This window comes from Carlito syrichta, unplaced genomic scaffold, assembly GCF_000164805.1.
Source record: "Carlito syrichta isolate Samal-C Ts95f unplaced genomic scaffold, Tarsius_syrichta-2.0.1 Scaffold304234, whole genome shotgun sequence".
Lineage (NCBI taxonomy): Eukaryota > Metazoa > Chordata > Mammalia > Primates > Tarsiidae > Carlito > Carlito syrichta.
Genome location: NW_007248330.1, coordinates 243,975 through 266,693, shown reverse-complemented (window position 1 = coordinate 266,693; position 22,719 = coordinate 243,975). Strand labels below are relative to the sequence as shown.

Below are 22,719 nucleotides of genomic sequence, written 5' to 3'. Positions count from 1 at the left end.
TTACTATGTTTTAAAGTTGACTTAATGAATACGTTTTTGTTTTATTATTTTATTTATTATTTATTTATTTTTGAGTTGGAGTCTCACTCTGTCGCCCAGACTGGAGTGCAGTGGCCGCTCCTGGCCACTGCAGCCTCGACCTGCTGGGCTCTGGCGATCCTTCCGCCTCAGCCTTCCAAGTAGCCGGAATTATAGGCATGCGCTTCCACGCCCAGCTATGAATACGTTTTTAAAATGTATGTATGTATGTATGTATGTATTTGAGTCATGATCTCACTCTGTTGCTCAGGCTGGAGGGTAGTGGTGCAATCATGGCTCACCACAGCCTTCAATTTCTGGGCTCAGGCAATTTTCCTGCTTTAGCCTCCCTAGTAGCTGGGACTTAAGCATGCACCACCATGTACGGTTAATTTTTTATAGAGACAAGGTTGCGCCAAGTTTCCCAGACTGGTCTCAAACTCCTGAGTTCGAGCAATCCTCCCACCTTGGCCTCCCAATGTGCTGGGATTACAGGCATGAGCCACTGTGCCTGGCCCAATAAATACATTTTTAAATAACAGAATTTTAGCTCTTAACAAGCAAGAGATTGGAGGTTGGTGGGGACAGGAGAGTTGTGTGTCTGTTTGTCACTAGATTTTTTGGGACCCAGAGACTTAGGCCAACTACCAGGCACCATAGTGCTTACCAGACTTCTTCTTTTTCAACCTCCTTCAGTTCCCAGCTCCCCTGACAGAATAACTGCTCTAACTCATTGAGTATGCCAGGCAGGTCAAGCCACATGTAGTTTGCATTAAAATCAGGTACTACAGAGAGTTAAGGTTGGACCATAGTGAGGGAGAGAATGTCAAATGTAAGCAGAGATTATTTTCCCACTTGGAATATAAGCATGAATATGGGGTTTGGGTCAGCAGGGATTAATGCAAAAGAGGAGGCTGTAAGTAGAAAATAGAAGTTCAACAAGAAGTCTGGATGACATTTCAACAACTTTCTGCTTGGGGAACCCTTCCTAAAGACTCTAAGGTCTAAAGATCTTGTAGGTCCCCGGGAACCCAGTCTGCAATAAATGTGCTCTAATGCTCCTAGATGAAACTTTTATTTTTTTAAGTACATTTGATATCATTGTAGTAAATATATGGCTATATTAGCAGAGAATTATTTTTTTTCTTTTATCTTGGAATAAAGTAATCTTTCTCTTAAAATTACTTATGTCTTGAATAATCAGTTTTCTTATAATAAAATGTGCTGTGGGTGTACATCCTCTTGATTAACAATGGTGTTTCCATTTATTTATTTTTCTAGTGTTAATAGTATCTCTCTCTTTTTTTGAGTTGGAATCTCACTCTGTTGTCCAGGCTGTAGTGCAGTGGCACATTCACGGCCACTGCAGTCTCAACCTGCTGGACTCAAGTGATCCTTCTGCCTCAACCTTCCAAGTAGCTGGAACTCCAGGCACGTGCTACCATGCCCGGCTTATTTTTTGGTTTATTGTAGAGACGAGGTCTCACCAAGTTACTCAGGCTGGTCCTGACCATATGAGATCAGGCAATCCTCTCACCTTGGCCTCGCAAAGTGCTGGGATTACAGGCTTGAACCACCATATCCAGCCAATTCTGTATTTTTATTAAGATACATTGTTTTGTGTGTGTGTGTGTGTGTGTGTATGTTTTGTTTTGTTGTTTTTTGTGGAGACAGCAGTCTCAATATGTTGCCCAAGCTGATCTCAAACTCCCAACCTCAAGTGATCCTCCTACCTCAGCCTTTCAAATTGCTGGGATTGCAAGCATGAGCCACAATGCCTGACCTAGATATGTTTTTGTTTAAGTCATAATTCCTGAAATATAACATATGAACATAGTAAAAAAAAAAAATCATTAAACAGCTCACATCCCAGGTATTACAAGATGGAATAGAATTATGAAAGGTAGAATTTCATGTGGAAGGACAAGCTAAAGATGATATATTATTTGCCCCAACCAGTAAGATTATAGTTATTTTTTGAAGGTAAACTTTAATAGTTTAAAAAGTAACAAGAAGTGGTGATCATATTTTTTAGATGTTCTCAGGGAGTCAATCTAAAGATATATTTGATTTTAAAGTTATTCAAATTTCAGAACTGAAAAGTGTAAGAGATCTATACCTTCATTATCAGATTTTAGAGGTTTTTGTTTTATTTTGCTTTTTGTTTTGTTTTGTTTTTTTTTTTTTTGAGTTGGAGTCTCACTCCGTTGCCCAGGCTAGAGTGCAGTAACACAATTGTGTCCACTGCAGCCTTGACTTGCTGGGCTTAGGCAATCCTTCTGCCTCAGCCCTCCAAGTGGCTGGGACTATAGGTGCATGCCACCACGCCCAGCTATTTTTTTTTTTTAATCGGAAAATATAGTTTATTTAGAAAGTAAATGAGAAAGAGAAGATTCACCTCCTCAAGGTGGGGGGGGGCAAAGCTAAGAAAGCATGGTGGTCATAGCTCAAAGAACACATGGCCTTGTCAATGCTTAACAAAACAATGACCTAATTTTTTTTATTTATTATACAGATACGGTCTTGCCATGTTGCCCAGGCTGGTCTCGAACTACTGGGCTCAGGCAGTCCTCTTGTCTCGGCCTCTCAAAGTGCTGGAATTATAGGCATGAGCCTCTGGGCCTGGGCCAGATTGTAGACTTTTAAACTCTAATTTGAAAACATGTCAAACCTTGCAAGAATGAAGAGTAAAATTATGCATGCCCTTTAATTAAATTCACTAATTGTTAACATTTTCCTCCAGTTTCTTTTTCTCTTGATATGTGTGTGTACATATATTATGTTTACTTATTCTCTGTACCCCCTAAGAACAAGGAATTATTTTACGTAACCATAGCCACACTATAATAATCAAATTAAGGAAATTTAAAATTGATACAATATGATCTAATTATATAGACCCTACTCAAAATGTACTGACTATGCCAGTATTATATAGCATGCCATATTTCCCTCATCTCCTTTCATCTGAAATATTTCCTTGGGCTTTTCTCCTTTTTTGGTCTTTTGTGACTGATATACTGAGAGAGGACAGGCCAGTTGTTTTGTAGACTGTCCCTCAATTGGGGTTTACCTGCAGGTTCTGCACTTGTGTTCAGGTACATGTCTTTGTGAGAGTTAGCTATTATTACATAAGCAATGGTGTGTCCCTCTCCTTGCGTCATGCCAGGAAGCACCTGATGGCACTTTGTCCCTTTATTCTTTAGGTATTTCAATGTATTATTTTGTAGAATTGTGTGCTCTATTGTCTGAGATCAAATCCAGTTTACCTATATCATAATGAATTAGCCCAGACATTTTATCAGCCCACATGAGAGAAATAGGAATAATCCCCCAAACCAATATGAGATAACCCATGTTTAACAAAGAAAAGTGAATTCTTAGCTAAAGGAATCTCCCTATAAAAACATACTCTATGATAGGAGTCTTCTCACAGTAAGCTACATATTTTATATATGATTCAATTTACATAAAATAAACTGTTTTAAATGGTAAGTATATAAGGTGATAGAAATGTTCACTAACTTGATTTATCATTTTACTATGTGTACATATATCAAAACATTATATTGTCCAGTATAAATATATATAATTTTTATTTATCAATTATGCAGCAAGGGAAGAAAATCTGTTTTCATGTACTTCACAAATACATCCATTACATAATATGTGCACACTGCCATATTATGTGAGATTTAATGATCCCCTAGGATTTGTTTGTGTTTCTTTTTGTTGTTTTGGTTTGTTTGTTTTTTTAGTTGGAGTCTCACTCTGTCACCCAGGCTGGAGTGCAGTGGCACCTCATGGCCACCCCAGTGTTGACCTGCTGGACTCTGGCGATTCTTCCGCCTCAGCCTTCCAAGTAGCTAGAACTACAGGCATGTGCTACCACACCCGGCTAATTTTTTAGTTATTGTAGAGACGAGGTCTTGCCATATTGCCCGGGCTGGTCTCGAACCCTTGGGCTCAGGCAGTCCACTCACCTCAGCCTTCCAAAGTGCTGGGATTACAGGCTGAGTCACCGAGCCCAGCCAGATTTGGTTTTTGACAGCAAAAAAAATTGCCCTTTATGGTGCCAATCTCAAAAATGTTAAGAACATACCACAAGCATCTCCTAATAAAAAATTTTAGATTTCTTGACCATGAATGTATGTTGAATCTGCCTGTGCTTTCATGGATGCCATTTGGGAAATCATAAATTGCATATTTCCCACTTGGATTTAGGTAGCATTTCTTTCTTCCTCTTTTTTTTTTTTCTTTTGAGTGAGCATCTCACTCTGTCACCCAGGCTGGAGTGCAGTGGCATGTTCATGACCACCGCAGCCTCGACCTGCTGGGCTCAGGCGATCCTTCCGCTTTATCCTTCCACGTAACTGGAACTACAGGCATGCATGGCTAATATTTTGATTTAATGTAGAGATGAGGTCTCGCCAAGTTGCCCAGGCTGGTCTCAAACTGGTGGGCTAAGGCAATCCTGTCACCTCTGCTCTTTCTTCCTTGTTAACCCAGAGGCTACGAGCTCTAGTATCTAATGGGATGAGTCAGTGAAGTGGTCCAGGAGTAAGGATTAGAATCCAAGAGGAGGTGTCCCACTTGCAGGAGCAGCCGCCCTCACCTGTAGCCTGTCATTGCCCTGTGGAAACATGGGACCAGTGTGGCTAAGGTGTTCTGATTTTTTCATAGAAACCTCAGATTTGAATTTTTAAACATTGTGAATGCAAGCAAATTTTTTTAAAGACACTGTGCAGAAACAATAGGGATTTCATGGCTTACCTATTTCTTACTCTCTTAAATAGACCTCTCTTTCATGTCGAGTGTACTTTCTATTTTCTCAGATTTAGAATATGAATTCATAGTCCCCTAATTTTCCTCCCCCCAGTTGTGACAACTTTTATTATATCATTCTTTCGGCTTTCCTCTTAACATAGTAAAGTCTATTTTTATTATTATATAGAAACAGCTCCATGTGCCACATTATTTTGTTTACCTTGACCCAAGACACACTGATGTATAATAGTAAAATTATATAATCAGTCCTTTCATCTGTTGTTGTTATCAGTTGTTTTTGAGGGTGAGTGGCAGTTTCATGGGCAGAAGCCAACCCTTCTTCCCTTCTCTCCTCAGCCGTCATTTCATCAAGCTGATAACGTTCGGGGAACCCGCCACCACGGGCTGGTAGAGAGGCCCTCCAGGAATCGCTTCCACCCCCTTCACCGAAGGTCCGGGGAAAAGCCAGGACGACAAATATCCTTTTTCACTTTGTGAGGCGAGTGTTCGTGTAGAAATGTTGGAAAGGGCTTCAGGATTTACCTTCCCTGTAATTCCCCTTTGGCCTCAAAAATCTCATTTTATCTGATGAAAGAAGGCAATCTAAATAAAGGAATTGGAAACTAGAAACATCTCTACAGCCAAAATTTGGAAACATCACTGTAGGTGTGTACTTTATGAAAGCATTGGTAAAGTTCAGTTTAATGAAATAACTGAACATAAACAATATGTAATTCAGCCCCACTGCAAAGTGTTCTCAGCATTTTCTTCAGAAATTGGCAAAGTCAGAGTTAAACTTGACTTTGAATCGGGTTAAAGAGATTTAGTTCATCTAGCAATATATAGATAGGTGATTTATTTGTATTTCTGTTGATCTGCTGGCCTGCTTTTGGAACTTACAGGAGAAATTTTGTATGTTTTTTTATTAATGACATTTCAAACTCAATACAACTAAAATATACACCCCGGATTTAGGACAGTCTTGTACAGTGACCCACACTCATACCAATATCTATGCTATGAAGTAGAAATAGAGAAAAGGAAATGACGGCTTCATCTGACAGTTTTATTATCAGTACTTCTTAGAGGTGGTGGGGGCGGGTACTGTGTGACCAGCGTTGTGCCAAGGGCTTTGGAGATACAGAACTGAGCTGGATTTTATGGGAGAGGACACAGAAGTGTGCCAGTAGAGGCTGTACTCTCACTTCACTCTTCTCAGCACTGGGGTGCAGGGGTGGAGGAAGAAGAGAGGCGGGGTGAGTCTCACTGCAGAGAGCTGAATTCCTGGCAGTGATGGTAGAGCTGGCCTCACAAGCCTAGAAACCAGGAAGTGGGGGGAGGGCACTCCTGTTTACCGAGTACCTACCCATGCCAAGCTCTGTGCTGGGCAACTTCTATGTCATTTAGACCTCAAAATTCACTGAGTCGCTTATTTTTTAACCCCCCCCCCCCCCATTTTCTGAAGAGAAAACTGAATGAGTGTCAAAGTAACTTGCCCAGGATTCCTCTGCTATAGTTGGAAGACCCCAGGTTCAGTCCAGGTCAAGCTGACGGCCCAGCCTGTGCTCCTAACCCTTCCCATGCCACACGAGTCCTCTCATAGTGTTGGGAAACATGTGTCATGTGCAAGAGAGACCTCTTGGGAAGACTTATGGGGGACACCAAGGGAAACCCTAGCTTTTCTTGCCCTTAGGCTTCTTGCAGTTTTTAACCTATCGGGAGGTGAAGATAGTGAGCCCAGGGAATGTTTATTTCTTCCCTTCTCCCACTCCCAGGGGCATACCACACTTGGTCCACAGAGGTACTCTGGCTTCTGGCTTTGTCTATTGTGTGACCATTGTCAAGGAAAGTAAAGATGATAAATGGTCTTGAGAATTTTCTCTGGAATAGGTGATGACTTTGAGACAGACTGAAAGAAGTGAAAGGGAGCTGAGGCAACACTGCCTAATTTGCACATGTTGAAGTGGACAGGACATCCAACCGCTGTCCAAACTGCTTGGAATTTTCAAGTAAGACTTTGAGTATGTCTTTGCTTGATTTAATAACATATATATTTTTTTCAGTTTCTCAATTTCCTCTTTCTCCTGTCTATGCTCTCATTTCTATATATTGCACTATACATGATACTATATTGATGTGCATATATGTATATATGGCTATCAGATACTTTTTGAAGCAAGTATCATCTAAATAGACGTGTACACATAGCTTAATAAACCAAAGGAATAAGTGAGGAGGGAATTGAAGAAAAGAGAAGAGGAGAAGGTTTATTTACTTAAAAATGATTTGTTAAGTATCCACTAGTGGCCAAGTGCCACTTTATTTTTTTATTTTATTTTATTTTATTTTATTTTATTTTTTTGAGTTGGAGTCTCACTCTTTGTCGCCCAGGCTGGAGAGCAGTGGCACGCTCACTGCCACCACAGCCTCGACCTGCTAGGCTTAGGCGATCCTTCCTCCTCAGCCTTCCAAATAGCTGGAACTGCAGACGCACACCACCACACCCGGCTAGTTTTTGTGATTTATTATAGAGACAAGGTCTCACCAATTTGCCCAGGCTGATCTCGAACCCCCGGGCTCATGCAGTCCTCTTGCCTCAGCTTCCCAAAGTGCTGGGATTATAGACTGAGCCACCATGCCTGGCCCAGGTGCTACTTTAGACACCGTAGCTGTAACTGAGTATAGCATGGTCCCTGCCCTCATGATGCCCATAGCAGAGAGAACTGGCGGCCACTGCAGGTGTGGCGTCTATAGTGTAGTGAGCACATCAGCCTGAAGCAGCCTTGGAGGAACAGAGGGGGCATCCTGGGGGAAAATCTGAGGCTGGAAGGATAAGAAGTAAGGGGATAATGTGTTCATTCAATGGATATTTACAGAGCACCTTCTCTGTGCCAGGTGCTGTTCTAAGTCCCAGGGACTTAATGAGGAATAAAGAAAACATGGTCCTTGCTTTCCTGAGTTTACAGCCCTGTGGGAGATTACAGGCAGCAAAATGGCAAAAGAATAATTAAGGAAAATGACTTAGATGGCAACATGTGACATATAGGAGAGTAAAACTGTTGGGAAGGAACATTCCAGGCAGGGGGAAGATAAATGCAAAGTCCCAGAAGGGGAGACTACATTGTGAGCTCAGGGGATGCTGTCTCTCGTCAAGTAATGTATCCCAAGGTATAACCTAGTTTATAAGAGCATTGGCACAGCTAGTCAACTTCTAAGGGAAGGAAAAACAAATCCAATTAATATACAGAAAAATTAAAGTTGCTCAGACAGTACGAGTCTGCCTCACTGATCATGGGCCATCTATCTGTGGCCTCCTCTTAAGCCCCTACTCGGGATCCTGGGACTGGACATCTGTTGATGCAAAGAAAGTTTATTAGCCCAGGGCTCCCCGTGGATGAAGCAGTCTCTTTTGAGGAATCAAGGGACCATGAGCTCCTAATAAAATATAAAAGTGGAATGAGTTTATATCCAAGGTGTTCATCTATTCAAGATAATTTGGAGGAGGGGGGCTGTGATTGCACCTTTACTTTCGTGGCCTGCATTCTGTTGGTTGTGAAATAATTCAGTTAAAATTGTTACCTCGTATATTTGTCTATTACCTTTCTAATGAAGTTTCATCATTTGAAAGTATGAGAGCTGGTTTACATCTCTTTTAGAACAGAAAGAAAAAATATGTTCAGAATTCTAATTATAGCTGTTTCTTGGCTTGGGGGTTGTTTTAGGATGGGCAGACTAGCTTCAACAAAGCCTCGGTCCTGTGATACAGTGATCTCAAATAAAACAAACACTGTTGAGCAAAGATTCTAGCTTTCTCCCAGAGTGGGCAGTCACAACAGGCAGAGCTCTGGGCAGGAGATTCCTTCAGCAGTGGGCAGTTGTACTGCAGAGAAGGCTGGTGCAGTAGGCTTTGTCATTGGCATGGCCATTGGCATGGCCGCCACAAGCAAAGACCAGGGTACTGCTGCCACTGGGCCCAGGCCCAGCCCACGCAGGCAGAAGAGAGGCACTGCCAGGGCTTACTCCTGGTTGGGGACCTGGGCTAAAGCACTCAGAACAGCTCTTCTACCTTTCTGCAGCAGCCCAGTCTCTGGCAGTTCTCCTCACCCCTCGAGGGCAGCAGACATGCTGTGTCCCAAATACCATCTTAAACTTTTGAACTATTTGGTTTTTTATTTTTATTTTATTTTAGAGACAAGGTCTTACTCTGTTGCCCAGGCTGGAGTACAGTGGTGTGATTATAGCTCACTGTAACCTCCAGCTTCTGGGTTCAAGTGATTCTCCCACCTCTGTCCCCAAGTAGCAGGGACTACAGACACATGCCACCACTCCAGCTAAGTTTTTTGTTTTTTGTAGAGATGGGGCCAAGAACCCTGGCCCTGCTCACCCAGCGTGAGTCAGGCTATATTGCCCAGGCTGGTGACTTTCTGACCTGTCAACATAAATTGACAGCAAATGAAATATTTCCTCAGACCTGTGGATAATACATTGAGAAAGAAGGGGTATGCTGAAGAATCAGAAAATACCTTCCTATAAAGGAGATGTAGTTTTTGAAAGGGAGAAAAACAAACGTTCAGAAAATTTCTCAACAAAATCAAGAATTCACTAGCACAAACAGTCATGAAGAAGTGTATTAAAGCCTGCAAGAGTTAGGAATGATTCTCTTCTCTAGGATGGGCATGGCTTTGATTCTTTTCATCACAATGAGATGAAACTTTTAGGACATTGACTTATATGACAGTGTTTCCTTGAAATACATGGCATATTGCATTTGAGAAACATTGAGCTCTCCGTTCCCTCTTGGAACCTCAGTCTGTATACAGAGTATATAGTAGGGCTCTGAGAAGCCCTACAGTTAGGAAACTTAACTTTAACGCAGGGTTTCTAAAATGTGTGTGATCACAAAACCCAACTTTTTTTTTTTAAATTTCAATAACTTTGGGGAATACAAATAGACTGGTTTGAGTTTTAAGAGCACCCATCACCCCCACCTGTGCACGTTATACCCAACAGGTGATTTTTTTTATCTCTCCACCCTCCCCCCATTCTGAGACTCCAGTGTCCATTTTACCATTCTTTGTGTCTTTGCATGTCCTTAGTTTAGCTCCCACTTATAACAAAACCCAACTTTTGCTGGGCACAGTAGCTCATGCCTGTAGTCCCAGCACTTTGGGAGATGGAGGCAAGAGGATTGCTTGAGCCCAGGGGTTCGAGACCAGCCTGGGCAACTTAGTGAGACCTCATCTCTACAAAAAATTAACTGGGCATGGTGGCACATACCTGTAGTTCCAGTTATTTGGGAGGCTGAGCTGGAAGGACCTGAGCCCAGCAGGTCGAGGCTGCGGTAACCCTGAGTGTGCCACTACACTGTAGCCTGGGCAACAGAGTTAAATTCCAATTCAAAAATAAACAATAACAAAAAACGTTTACCCATCCTCCACCTCATCTTGAAGGACAAGGAAACACTAGTATTTAGAATTTTAAGGAGAAAATATTCTGACTTCAAAATTTGACATGCAACCTGTTTGCCACTCATGTGCTGAGGGAAATAGGAAGATATTCTCATGCATGTAAGGACTGAAAAGATCTCACTCATCTCTCTCCCTCAAAATTGGATTTTAAGATGTAGTCTAGTAGCACATAGTTGGAGGTAAAGGGACAAGAGGAAGTAAAGTGACAGTAACAACATGGCTGAGAAATCGGGAAGGAACTGAGTTGTGGCCAGTTTTCTCTATTAAATCTGACCCTGGAACTTGTCTTGGTGGGTGGGTTCCATTAAGCAGACTCTGAGTCCATTTACACTGCCAGCTGCATGGAAGTCACAGGCCTGCCCCACAAACTGTGTCCCTGGCAGAACACAGAGTTCTAGAGGGCAGGAGGGAAAATGACCGGTCTCCAGGCTGCCTCCACAAGGCAGTTCCTGAGCCCTGCCCAGGTGCACTTACCACATGGGGACAGGAAGCCAAGAGAAGAACCCTAGCCCTGCTCACCCAGCCGCGAGTCAGCCAGCACCAAAAAAGAGACAGGGTGGAACTTGTTTTGAGCTTCTGTGGCTCAGTAACTCCACCCACTGGTAAATGGGCCAACAGATGTCCTCTCTTATCAACAGAAAGAAGACCTACTCCCCTTCCTTTGGGGAAGAGTGAGTAAGAATTGTTCCCTCGAACACTCCCCAAGCTGAGAGGAGTCCCCTTGTTGATGGATTGAGGCAATAACTCAGGGAAGAGAATTTTCTTCTACAGAACTTCAGGGACTTGGAAGAGAGGGAACAGCTGGGATGACTCCAAGATGCCACTTGCGCATCTGGTGGATGGTGCCTTCATTAAGTAAGGTGGACTATAAGAAGAGCAGATAGGGAAGGATTCATTGGATTTAGATGGAATTTGAGATGTCGGGTACTTTTGATTGAGAACCTGAATAGGCAGTTGGAAATATGCACTTGGAGTTCACAAGAACTGTTGGGAGCTAGAGGCATGGATTTGTGAGTTCCTGGACCTTGGGTGACAGTAGGAGCCAAGGCAGGATGGGATTGACCAAGGCGAGCATGGAGGTCAGGGTGCTCTCCACCAGGGAGATGGGTACTGGCCTAGAGTCTCCTAGAAAATGCTTCCCAAAGGTCTGTGCCCAGAGGCTTCAGCCCCCCACTACTCCCACTCTACCTGGTGCCCAATGATTCAGAGAGCATCCTGTCTCTCTGAGAGCAGTGCTGCAAATATGGACTGAGGTTTTGAGGCCATAGGACCCCAGGGAACATTAAGATGGAAGGCAGGGGAGGAGGAGTCGGCACAGGGGCTACAGAGGGGTGAGAGGAAAAGGTCCATGCGAGTGTGGGGATAGGTTTTAAACTTGGATTTCTGTTTCCATCCATTGCAGCCACTCTTCTTTGTTTATCCTTTTCATTATCCCTCCTTCCCCGCCCCCCACCCTTCCTTTTTAATGTGGAAATATTCCTTGAGCCAAATGCTTAACTCACTAAGCTTAACTAACTCAGGAAGTCATGGAGGAGGAGCTGGTGTGGTTTGTTAAAACCCTGTAGCCTGTTCTCTCCTCTTCTGCCTGTATGCCGGCACCCAGCAGGCACATCAGACGTGTTTGTGGATTAAATGGTAAATTCAGGCTTACAAATAAGGATGTTTTGGCCAGGTACAATGGCTCATGCCTGTCCCTAATAGCTTTGCCAGCAAAAATACTGACAGGCTTCATCTTTGCCAGGGCCTTCTTACTTCTTTATCACCTTTCCTCTTCTGTCTTCGACTGTGCTCTGTTGAAATCTGTAGTTCACAGACATTAGGCCTAATACTTATTGTTGAAGAAATGTCTCTCTTTATTTATTGATTCAGGGTCAGATTAAGAAATAAGGTAACGAGACAGGTCAAAGAAAACAAATACATAGAAGATGAAATTTACAGTTGTAATGCTTCTCCTGGCAAAGAAGACATTCCACATTAAATCATTAAGCACTTATGGGAGCCCATGTTTCCCTGGTTCCAAATTCTGTATTCACTTAAGGTACCCAGTCAAGGCTACGTGCTAGGTTCCTACTCCATCAAGGCCCCCATTTCATCCTGAGCCCAAGCAGATGATACCTCCTTTTATAGTCCCCATCCTTCCTCCCAGAAAAGTCCAGGTACGTATTTGCTATTTTCTGGTGTTAGGTCACTGTTTCCTGAGAGGCAGCGCAATGTACTGGATAGCTCCTGTGCTTTAGCATTAGTGAACTGTGGTTTGACTCCTGATCTACTATGCCAGCTCTTTGATCTTGAATTTCGCAACTCTTCTAGAGCTGAACCTCAGTTTCTTCAACTGTAAAGTGAGGATAATATTATCTGCCTCTCAGGATTGTTAAGATGAAATGAGAGTGCGAACTCGCTTAGCACAGGCCTGGCACATAGTAGCTACTTAGATATCTATTTTCAAATTTCTGTCTTAATAAATATCTTGTATCTTCTGTATTATTTCTACCTTAAGAAATAAAGATTTGGGATCAAAAGTATTATTGGTAACTGCCAAATGTTTATTTCATCCAGTCAGTCAAACAGGAGACAAAATAAATAGGCTTGATTTTGGTGAGGGCGATAAGGAGGTAAACTAGGTCTTCAAGGAGGCAGTGCTCCCCAAAGGAGGAGAGAAAGGGGAAAGGGCGTTAGCATAGGCAGGGGGGCAGGCAATGCAGATGTGTTTGGGGGGACCACACAACTGGAGTGAAGAGAGCAGAAAGGTGCAGTAGCACAACTGTGGGACACTAAAGTACCAAGCCAATGAAGTTCAATCTTGCCTCTTAAGCTGAAGAAAATCATTGCAGATCTTTTAGCAGGAGAATAATACATTTTAAAGTATTTTCAGAAGACTACTCTGGGTGCGTTTAACTCATTGTGTAAGTGCAGCATCCCGTTTGTTTCTCCACGCATCTGGAATGTGTCCTAGGGCACACTAAATCCACTGAATGATACAAGATTTATAAAACAGCCCCAACAGCACCAGAAGGTTACGTTTCTCCAGAAATCTAATTCAACTTGTTTTGGGTTATTAGTACCAGGAACCCACCCTAACTTGAAAAAAGGAAATGTATTGGCCAATGTCACTGGAAGCCAGCTAGATCCAAGGAATCACAGAGTATCATTGAGACTGGGTCTCTGTGGTGCTACCTCTGCGTTAACTTCATGCGTAGGTAGGCTTTCTTCCAGGGGAGACACCAGGTTCACATGACCTATGGATTCCCTCCTTTTTTTTACCCCTCAAAAGCACTCTTGGCTGGGCACAGTGGCTCACACCTGTAATCCCAGCACTTTGGGACGCCAGGGCAGGAGGATTGCTTGAGCCCAGGAGTTCGAAATCAGCCTAGGCAACATAGCAAGACTATCTCTACAAAAAATTAGGTGGGCATGGTGGGGCACACCTGCAGTCCCAGTTACTCGGGAGCCCAATAGCTGCCATGAACCATGATTGTGCCAGCCAAGGTGACAGGGTGAGACCCTGAGTCCAAAAAAAAAAAAAAACCCTCTCTGCCAGGTGTGGTGAATCACGCCTGTAATCCCCAACACTTTGGGAGGCCAGGGTGAGAGGACTGCCTGAGCCCAGGGGTTTGAGACCAGTCCAAGCAACTTGGCAAGATCTTGTCTCTACAATAAATAAAAAAAATTAGCTGGGCGTGGTGGTGTACACCTGTAGTTCCAGCCACTTAGAAGGCTGAGGTGGAAGGATTGCCTGAGCCTAGCAGGTCGAGGCTGCGGTGGCCATGAGCATGCCACTGCACGCCAGCCTGGGTGACAAAGTGAGACTCTAACTCAAAAAAAAAAGCACTCTCCTTTCTGCTTCTATCATGAGCTCATCCCTGAACCAATCACTGTTTCCAGGTAGTGGGGCAGGCATACTGGGCTTGGGTCCATCACACAGGACAGAGAGGGAATGACAGTCTTCCCAAGCCAGGAGTGAGAGTGGAGATGGTTCTTGAAAACAAAAGTTGCTGGGCAGGCAAAAAAAAAGGAAGAAAGAAAGAAACACCCCCATGAATCATGCAAAGAAGATACTGGTTAGAAGATAGAGGATAGACTGCCCTAGAGGAAATTGATTAGAGGAAGCATGAAGGAAGAGCTATCAGGTGTAGAGATAAAGATCACCAACTCTGTGGTTAACACTTCTGAGTCCATCTTCTTCATTTTGCTTCAATTTTCCATTAATTTGTATTTTTCCTTTATTAAAAATTCTACTTTGATGGCAGCACTTTTGGAGCCAATTATTCCTCACAGCCCCTGGATGAGAGTTGGCCACGGTAAGCAAGCCGTATTTTAAAAACTATAATGGTCATGGGTTGTTTTCAGATGATTTCACTTTATTTTATCCACATTGAATATTGATTTAGAAATTTCTAATATGAAGCATAGAATCTTGTTTTCACTTATAAAACTTTAGTTTCTCAGTGGGAAGATTGCTTGAGCCCAGGAGTTCGAGGCTATAATATGTGATGATCGTGCCTGTGAATAGCCATTGCACTCTGACGTGGGCAACATAGCGAGATGCAACTCTAAAAAGAAAAAAAACAAACTTAAGTCATTCCTTGTATAATTATAGGCTTATATGAGGCTGGGCATGTGGCTCAAGCCTGTAATTTCAGCACTTTGAGAGGCAGAGGCGAGAGGATTGCCTGAGCTCAGGGGTTCGAGACCAGCCTGGGCAACTTGGTGAGATCTCGTTTCTACAATAAATAAGAAAAAAAACCGGGTGTGGTAGCTTGCTCCTGTCATTCCAGCTACTTGGAAGGCTGAGGTGGAGGGATTGCCTGAGCCCAGCTGGTTGAGGCTGCAGTGGAGCCTAGGCGACAGAGTGAGACTCTGACTCAAAAAAAAAAACGCAGTCTAAAATGAAAAATTATTTAAATAAATTTAGATCTTCATGTTTAAAACCAAGTAGAAACACATTTGGAATCTATTTAGCAACAGAATATTTGATATTCTTATGTTGGAAACATTGGAAAAATAAGTGCCTTTTCTCAGGTAAGCTACTGAAAAGAACAAAAGATTTTTTTAAATGGTCATTTGCACAGTGTATTTGATTTAGGGTCTCTGAATATTTTGTACCCAGTATACAGGATGACAGAATATAAAATTAACTGAAAAAGATGGCTGCATCTGTTGTGTGTGTAGTATCATTTTCAGATAATTAAGTCAGATTTAGGAGGCATTTGAAATGTACATATTAAAAATATTTCGCTCCCTGGGTTGAGGTCTACTCTGTATCCATTCTCTGGGCAAATATGGACTGAGCACTTACTATAGATAATGTAGTCTGGATCCAGGAAAGGAAATGAAAATGGGTAACAGCTGACCCCTACCTCAACTAGGTTTTCAGCCACCCTCTAAAATCTTGGGATCCAAGGTTGTAGGATAAATATAGTGTTTTATCTTTAATCAGAAAAAGTCATCTACAAACTGATGTTTTTCTTATGTGAATTCAAGAAAAAATGCCTTTTGCTTTCCAGAGTGCCAAGATTGGTCAGATCAATATTTTGACAACCTGGGTAACTAACAATTCTATTCCTCTTCATGGCCATCCATATGGGAATGCAACATTTTTGTGTCTAAGATTGCCAGGGGGCAGGTGCAGTGGCTTACACCTGTAATCCCAGCACTTTGGGAAGCTGAGGTAGGAGGATTACTTGAGTCCAGGAGTTTGAGACCAACCTGGGCAACATAGTAAAACCTTATCTCTACAAAAAATCCAAAACACAAATTAGTCAGACATGATGGTACACACCTATAGTCAGGGTACAGAGGTGGAAGGATAATCTGAGTCCAGAAGGCTGAGGCTGCCATGAGCTGTGATCATACCATTGTACTCTAGCCTGGGAGACAGAGAAAAAAAGAAAAAAAAGATTGCCAAGGTACCTCCCTTAAACATACACTCCAGGGACCGTGATGAGGGGTCATTTCTTACATATCTGGAGCAAGACCTCATATCCCACAGAGAAGAGTAAGTCAATTGCCTTTTGGACAATTTCAAAAGGCCTTCAAGTAAAAGGTACTCGTTTGCCTTTTTCTTAATTCCTGAGATGCCCAGCTAGCTAATCCTGTTTTTATGGATTTGTAGTAGTTTTCATCTTAGAAATTAGAGATCATGAGACCTGGAGGATCCTTCAGTGTGACCTCATTTTAACCTTGATGAGAATAAGTGAGATGTGGGCATTTTTAAGTGACTCTCAGATTGTACAACCAGGTGAGAAGGAGAGCCAGTTCCCAAACCCAGGGCTGCAGCCCTGCTTTGCTCCCTGTGGATTGAACTTCTTTTCCTTTTGTATTCTGATTTTTAAAGGCAGCAGCCTCCTTGGAAAGAAGAAAAGCCTCCTGGGTTCAGGCTAACGTCAGCACTTAACAGGTACATGGCTTGTTTCCTAGTAGAAGTCGATTTAAAGAAGGGCTATGCAATTTGATCGTGGAGATAGTCTTTACATATTTGGTTGCCAGGGTGTATTTATGTCAGTCATGGTGTTGTCAAGTGTTAAGAACAAACCCTACCATTTACCTAGTGTCTACAGTGGACAGTCCAGTAGCGTGTAGGAAAATGAGGTCTGGAGTGGGACCACCAAGGTTTGCCTTTTACCATGTGACTTTGAGCAGGTTATTTAACTTCTGGATTCCTCAGTTTACTCACCTGAAAAATGGAAATAATTGTAACTGTATCATGGGCTAGCTGTGAGAATTGAATAAGATAACACAGAGGAAGCATAAGTGTTGAATAAACATCAGCTATTGTCATGAGCACTTTGGGCCAGACTCCAGAGGGAAGAGTTCCACTCAGGTCATTTTTTTTCCAATCCTGACAACACCCTACAAGAATTAGTATTATTTTCTGTCCTAAGGGGTTAAATAACTTTCCAAGACCTCTAGTTAATATGTGAAGAAACTGGGATTTTTTTAAAACAAAAAACTTTCATAGTACAAACATGTAAACATACACAAAGAAAGGAGTTGTGAGAGGCCCTGGACCCACCCCTCAGCTTCCATCCTTGTCAGCATTCTGCCAGTCTTGTTTCCTTTCTACTCCTAACTCCCACCCCAGTTCCATGACTGGCAGTATTTCACCTGGAAATAGCTCTAGCCGTATAAAACTATGAGAGCCTTTTAAAAAGACACATAGGCCGGGCTCAGTGGCTCACACCTGTAATCCCAGCACTTTGGGAGACCGAGGTGAGAGGATTGCCTGAACCCATGGGTTTGAGACCAGCCTGGGAAAGACCTCATCTCTACAATACATTTTTAAAAAAAGTAACCGGGTATAGTGGCACACGCCTGTAGTTCCAGCTACTTGGAATGCTGAGGCAGAAGGATTCTGAGTCTAGGAGGTCGAGGCTGCAGTGGCCGTGCATATGCCGCTGCACTCCAGCCTGGGTGACAGAGTGAGACTCCAACTCAAAAAAAAAAAGATACATAACTACAATGCCATTATTACACTTAAAATTTAAAGCAATTCCTTAATGATCTAATAATCTGTATTCAGATTGTGCCAGTTGTCCACCAGGCACAGTGGCTCACATCAGTAATCCCAGCACTTTTGGAAACTGAGGCAAGAGGATTGCCTGAGCCCAGGGATTCGAGACCAGCCTGGGCAACTTGCTGAGACCTTGTCTCTCCAATAAATAAAAAAATTAGCCGGACATGGTGGCACATGCCAAAAGCTCCAGCTACTTGGAAGGCTGAGATGGAAGAACCACCTGAGCCTAGGAAGTCGAGGCTGCGGTCGCTGTGATCATGCCATTGCACTCCAGCCTGGGTGACAGAGTAAGACTCTGACTCCAAAAAAAAAAAAAATTGTCCCAGTTGTCTCTGCATTTGATTGCTATTCTCTCTAGTCTCTTGAATCTGTAAAGGAGCTGGAGTCAGAACCCAGGTCTCTCTGACCCCTTCTGTTGCACCACACCATTCTCCTCTCATCTGCTTCCTCCCTCATCTGAAGTCTGAGGCTGTCACCTGGAATTGACCACAAAGCACTTTAGGCTAATTTGAAGTTGCTTACAAGTCCTTTGTATGGCAGATAGCTTGCCTTTGGATGAGATAAATAATCATCTCTTGGAGCTGAGACTGTGTATAAATTGGAGCTATCTGAGAGAATTCCAGAAATTTGCTATAGATCAGTGGTTTCCAAACTTTTCTCTTAGGACTACTTTACACTGGTAAAAAACAGTGAAGTCCTCAGAGCATTTGTTTATGTTAATGTATCTGTTGATATTTATCTATTTACATTAGAAATTCAACTGAGAGATTTTTTTTTTTGAATCAGACTCATTCTGTTGCCCAGGCTGGAGTGCAGTGGCCACAGTTCAGGCGATCCTTCCGTCTCAGCATCCCCAGTGGCTCAAACTACAGGTGCATGCTCCTGGCTAATTTTTTTTATTATTTTCGTCTCACTATGTTGCCTAGGCTGGTCTCGAACTCCTGGGTTCAAGAAATCCTAGTGCCTTAGTCTCCCAAAGTGCTGGGATTACAGGCATGAATCATAGTTCCTGGCCTGAGAGGTTTTTATAAGATACTTATTAATGCATTTAAAAATAATAATAATAAACCAACCCATGTTGCCAGGCACAGTAGCTCATGCCTGTAATCCTAGCACTTTGGGAGGCTGAGAAGAGGACTGCTTGAGCCCAGGTGTTCAAAACTAACCTGGGCAACATAGTGAGACCTCGTCTCTACAAAAAATGCAAAAGTTAGCTGGCCATGGTGGCATGTGCCTATAGTCTCAGCTACTTGGGAGGCTGAGGCAGAAGGATTGCTGGAGCCCAGAATATCGAGGCTGTACACTCTAGCCTGGGTGACAAAGTAAGACCCTGTCTCAAAAAAAATAAAGTAAACCTATGTTAACATAATTTATATCTTTTTTTTAAAAAAAGAAACACAGTTATGTTTTTCAAAACAAAAAAAATGTACTGAGGATAGTGGCATAATTATCCCTTTTATACATCTCCTGAAGGTATCTGGGTTCTCCACTCCTGCAATCAGCCCGCAGTGCCTCACATTTAACATAGCTGTCGGGGAAGCCTGCTTGCTTGGGAGAGAGCAAGAGCAAAAAGGACCAAAGGACATTTCAGTATTATTTTGAAAATCGTCTTGACCTTGCATTCTTCTTGGAAGGGTTTGAGCTACTGTAGGTGATCCTTCACTTATGAACGGTTCTTCTCAGATGATGAAAACCTAGTGCAGTTCCCGGGCCACGATGGACACAGCCATCTTCTGGGTTGGGAAGAATAGGAAGGTCTTTAGAGGGGAGGACTGTGAATCAGAAGCCTGCCTTGTTGAAATAGATCACCATGCCATCAGCTTCAAAGCGTAAGGCAAGTTAAAATCCTTGTGGGGGTGAGTAGCCATCAGAGGCTGTTATTGATGTAAGGAACTCCTAGTAGGCCGTAACCCCTTGTTTTGTGGATGATTCCAAATCAGTTACTCTTGCCTACTTTCCTGTTGGTAATATTTGGCCATGACTATTGCATTTTCATTATGGAAAAATGAATTTTCAGCCAGACTTTCTCCTCCCTTCCTTAGGACCAATTCAGATTCTGCTCTTCATACAAGTGCTCTGAGCACCAAGCCCCAGGACCCCTATGGAGGAGGGGGCCCGTCAGCCTGGCCTGCCCCATATACAGGTAAGACACACAGGCCCCTACTAACAACAGCTGTGCTTTCTCATTCCATCCTGTAGGAATGAGGAGAGAAAAGCTTTAGCAGCATGTGGGCCTCCCCTAGATAGTAATCCTCAAGAGGAGAAACCGCAGCAGGGAGGTGTGTGTGTGTTGAGATGCAGTTCTGTGGAGCTCATGGTATCCTGTGTGTCTGTCCTGCCTGTCCCGTGGTACCTCTCCCTGCTGGAGCTTCCTAGCCCTGTGTTTCCTGCTCTCCCATAGCATTGGCCCTCTTCTGGTCCCTCATCAGCTTTTACTTGGACTCTTAGGATAACTTCCTAACTGGGCTCCTCATTTCCAGTCTTGTATCCCCTCAGTCCAGTTCCATGTTGGGTTCACTGAGGGTCCTCTTTTCCCACCCAGGATCTGAACAAACAGAACTAAAACCAGACGTGACAGATGGAGCTAATTAATTAACACCTTTATACTGATAAGAGTGGGTAGGAGGAAGTGACCTCTCTCTGCAGTCTGTAGGCCTGTTATGACAGAACCTGGGAGTGAGGCAGACTCCTGCGGAGTGGCCGGCAGCACGATAGCCCTCAGGAGGAGTAGTCCGTAAGACAAGAGCAGAGCAGATGCCTGCTGTCTGAGGGAGACATGCCCCTGAGAAGGAGAGAGAGATAGATCGAAGCTCCCTGGTTCCTCCTCTTTGCTGGTTAGATCACCATTCTACCTCTCCTGAGGCGGAGTGATGAAAGGAGTGGACAGAGGCCCGAGTGATCCAGAAGTGAGAAGGCTTACTCATGCCGTCGTACCCCATCTGCTTCCAGAGTGAACCCAATTCTCATCATCTTACTCTCCTGCTGAAAATCCTCAATGCCGCCCCCTCACCTCGAGAAGAAAGAGCCCAAGTCTCCCAGCAACTACGGCCTCAGGGCTGGCTCATGCCCGCTGCTCTCCTTTCTCTCCCTGCCCCCACCCTCACTCCCCAGTCTGCCATGTGAACCACCGCAGGTTCTGTTAGTGTTTCCACCTGTTCTCATCTCTTCCTCTCTTGGCGCACTCCCAGCCTTCTGGCTAAACACTCTCTCCCTCTGTAATCCTCAGCGTGGATATGTCCCCGTTTCTGTGGCACCATGCTTGACCTTATGCCCTCTCAGCTCAGAATTGCCCATGTCCTTCTAACAGCTCAAAGCTCCCACATGTAGAGGACTCTCTTAGCACCTGCGACCCTTGATGACTTTTTTGTGTGGACATGCTTCTCTTTCTCTACTCTGGATTTCTTGAAGACGGTATCTTAATGGTCTGCTTCTCCCCAGCCCCTAGCACAGTGCCCAACACAGAGGAGCCTGCATGAATGGAGAAGTGCGGAGAGTCACACACTGGCTCACACGTGCATAGCACCAGCCAGAACACCTGCACACAAAATGGCACATTTTTCACTCAGACACATTCTGAGCCTGTCTTTCTGCGGTTTATAATTTAGGAAGAGCAATAGCCTTGAATTATCTATTCCATATGCAAATTGACTCTTGTCCACAAACAGAGATATGGGTTTGGTCTTGAAATGGGCATGAATAAGTCTTCAGCCAAGATATCAGCTTTGGGACTATTTCAAGTCTAAATAGTCTTTATTTCTTCCAAAGAGAACATTTATCGTCTTATTCCTTGCATATGGTAGGGATGGGATTTAATAATAATTGCTGTATTTGTTCCCTTGGTGCAATTCAGAGCAGACTCTATTTGCCTAAATGATTGTTTGCTTGTAAACTCTGGGAGCTTTCAAACTTGATTAGGCGCATCTACCAGTGTTTCCACACGTGGGAGTATGAGCGTCAAGTTGGCAGTGATATTGGAATTGGATATGGGTCCATAGCTCACTGCGGAGAGGAGCAGAGTGTGTGGGAAGAGGGAGTAGTTTAGTTTCAGGATAGGTAGAGATGGGAATATATAAACAAAGCCTAAAAAAAGCAGAGGCTGTCATCAGTGGGGTGCCTGTGAGTGCAGCGGGATCTTAGTCTCCCCGGACTGGGAGCGAGCCAGTGGCACAGAATTTTGCCGAGAATTTCTGTCTCTGCCAGTTCTTCATTTGCAAGGCCCTTTGTACAAAGTTCCCACTTCTCTAGAAAGGGCCGGAGGCCTAGAGAGAAAGGAATCACAGGTAATTTAAGTAAGGAGTTTTTGAGACTTTCATGCCAAGAAAAAGAAAGTAGCTAAAGAAAGCAATTGCCTGAGTTGAAGGAGTCACAGGAGTGATGCAGCCTCTTAGGGATGAGGTGAGAGCGTCAGAAGGTGTGAGGGTGGAATAAGAAAACCCAAAGAATGTAAATGGTGGTGGGTAGACAGAGCAATAAGAAAGCAAGTAGAAAGAGAGAAAAGCCCCAGAGCAGGGCTCCTGGGTTGACTTGAGATTGCAGTGGTCTCTCCTTCTCAAAGTTGGATGTTGTTGGGCTGCGATATATGCCAACCGTGGAAGGTGGGCTGACCTCCAGCTCGGATGTCTAAGCAGTGTGCCTGTCCTGCAGGGCCTTACAAGTATAGCAGAACTCAGAAACATGTCCTAATATGGATGTGTTTACATGGGAAAGCCAGTGTGTTTAAAATATTATTCAAGTCTCCAAGGATAGGAATTATTTCTGGAGAATTATATTTGTTGGTAGAAGCTATTTTAAATAGTTTCATGTATTTTCCCCCTTTAATTCATTAAAGTTTTTCATTTTCTTTCCCTTTGGATTTAAAAATATCAGTTAGCTTTGCAAAAAGGTATTTCGTATTATAGGATCAACCAAATAAAGTAAAGATTTAAAAAGTAATGGGAAAGTATAATTGAAGCC

The 22,719-nt window shown here is 43.3% G+C and overlaps 1 protein-coding gene across 1 annotated transcript in view; it reads left to right on the top strand.

Moving 5' to 3' along the window:
- The window catches only part of CRTC3 (CREB regulated transcription coactivator 3), a 99,436-nt gene that overhangs the window by 50,654 nt on the left and 26,063 nt on the right, over positions 1–22,719 (top strand). The window contains exons 2-5 of the mRNA XM_008059518.2: positions 5,143–5,262; positions 14,490–14,551; positions 16,588–16,650; positions 19,809–19,909. The gene's annotated coding sequence lies outside the window, so the exon portion shown is untranslated. The remainder of the gene's footprint in view (positions 1–5,142; positions 5,263–14,489; positions 14,552–16,587; positions 16,651–19,808; positions 19,910–22,719) is intronic.